Source organism: Bison bison, unplaced genomic scaffold (genome assembly GCF_000754665.1).
Source record: "Bison bison bison isolate TAMUID 2011002044 unplaced genomic scaffold, Bison_UMD1.0 scf7180017864461, whole genome shotgun sequence".
Taxonomy (NCBI): Eukaryota; Metazoa; Chordata; class Mammalia; order Artiodactyla; family Bovidae; genus Bison; species Bison bison.
Window position 1 is genome coordinate 415,354 of NW_011495023.1, and position 2,108 is coordinate 417,461.

A 2,108-nucleotide genomic window follows, 5' to 3' on the forward strand; every position below is an offset into this window, starting at 1 on the left:
ACCCTACTTTCTCTGTTTATGCATCTGGCTACTCTAGACATCTCATGTAAGTGGACAGAAATATTTGTCCTCAAGACTCACCCTGGTTGTAGCACTATTGTGTACCGCGTACTATCGTGTATCATGCACTACTGTGCAAGTGAAGTGGTGTCTGAGTCTATAGCTAGATTGCCAGAATTAAACTATAACTATTAACAGAATTCATGAGAAAGAAAGTTGGAAAATCTGAGGTTCTTTCAGTATCAATTTGCTTTGATATTTTTATTATTTTTAAATTAAAAAAACCCCAACTGGCTGTGTTTATTTTTTCCAGGGAAAAAAAAATCAGCCCACACATTGTTGCTGTTTAGCCATTCAGTCTGTCTGACTCTTTTGTGACTCCATGGACTGTAGCCTGCCTGGATCCTCTGTCCATGGGATTTCCCAAGCAAGAATACTGGAGCGGGTTGCCATGTCTTCTCCAGGGGATCTTCCTAACCCAGGGATCGAACCATTTGGTCCATGGATTATTTATCACTGAGCCACCAGGGAAGCCCCAGCCCACATATGACAACTACAGATACAAAAGAGGAGATAATTTTTAAAAAATCTGTTGGTGATAGGAATCACACTTGGTATGGAATATGTAGTGCAGAATCCAGGTCCTCAAATGCTGGTGGAGATCGTGAGGTAGCCAGTGTATGTACAACTGGAAAATAACAGACAATATTGCATTTTACCCAATTCCTGCTGTGTAGTTTTTTTTCAAAATGCAATGAAAGCCCTCCTCAAGAGGAAGTGGTTCATGGAACAACGCAGCCCGTGGTTAAAGGTTCTCGCAATGTGTGGGGGAGGAGGGAGGTAAAACTTCTGTGTAGCATAAAACAGGAAGCAGAAACATCTCTAAAATTACACACAGGATCAAATAATACTCAACAAAGAACCATAAGAAATGTCTTGGGTCAACTTAACTGGCTTTGCACAGTATACTTGAGGTCAGTGAAAAAAATGTTTTTATTGGAGTATAATTGCTTTAAAATGTTGTGTTTCTGCTGTACAACATCATGAGTCAGCTACATGTATACATATACCCCTTCCTCTGGAGTCTCCCTCCCAACCCCCACTTCCCACCCCTCTAGGTCATCACAGAGCACCGAATTGAGCTCCCTGTGATATACAGCAGCTTCCCACTGGCTAGCTATTTCACACATGGCTCTGTGTGTGTGTGTGTGTGTGTGTGTGTATCAATGCTTCTCTCACAGTTCGTCCCACTTCTCCCTTCCCCTTCCCTGTGTCCACATTTCAGTTCTCTATATATGCATTTCCATCCTTGTCCTGCAAATAGGTTCACCTGTACCATTTTTCTAGATTCCATATCTGCCTTAACATACAATATTTATTGTTCTTTCTGACTTACTTTACTCTGTATGATAGACTCTAGGTCCATCCACATTACTACAAATGATCCAATCCCATTCCTTTTTATGTCTGAGTAATAGTCCATTGTATATATGTACCACATCTTCTTTATCCATTCGTGGGTGGAAGTCAGTTAAAATTTTGAGAACTAGGCTAACAAACTGTTGTGAAGTTAACAGGATAATCACTATGGTCATATGAACAATGCAGACCAATACAACAATCAATCACAAAGGAAATTCATGGGGGTGTCGTTAAGTGTGTGTATGTATGACCATGCAAAAGGAACAGCCAAGACAACAGGATTCTTTGGTAGGCAGTATTGTGATGGCAGAAGTTTGATGGAAAAAACATTTGTAAATGGAAGAGTGATCATGAAATGACATATTTTATTTAATAATTAAAAAAACACCAAAGGGGTATTTGAAAAAGTCTTAGAATTTGTTGACAGTGTAGACATACACATGTACATAACATGAAATGGATTACTGTATTTTTTAAAAGATATGTTTTTTAAATATTTGTATGTATTTATTTGGCTGCACTGGGTCTCACTGGTGGCATGCAAACTCTTAGTTGGGGCACGCGGGCTCCAGCTCCTGACCAGGGATTGAACGCAGGCCCCCTGTGTTGGGAGTGTGGTGTCTCAGTCACTGGACCACCAGGGAAGCACCAAAAGTATGATTTTTAAATGGACTTCTTTCCAAATT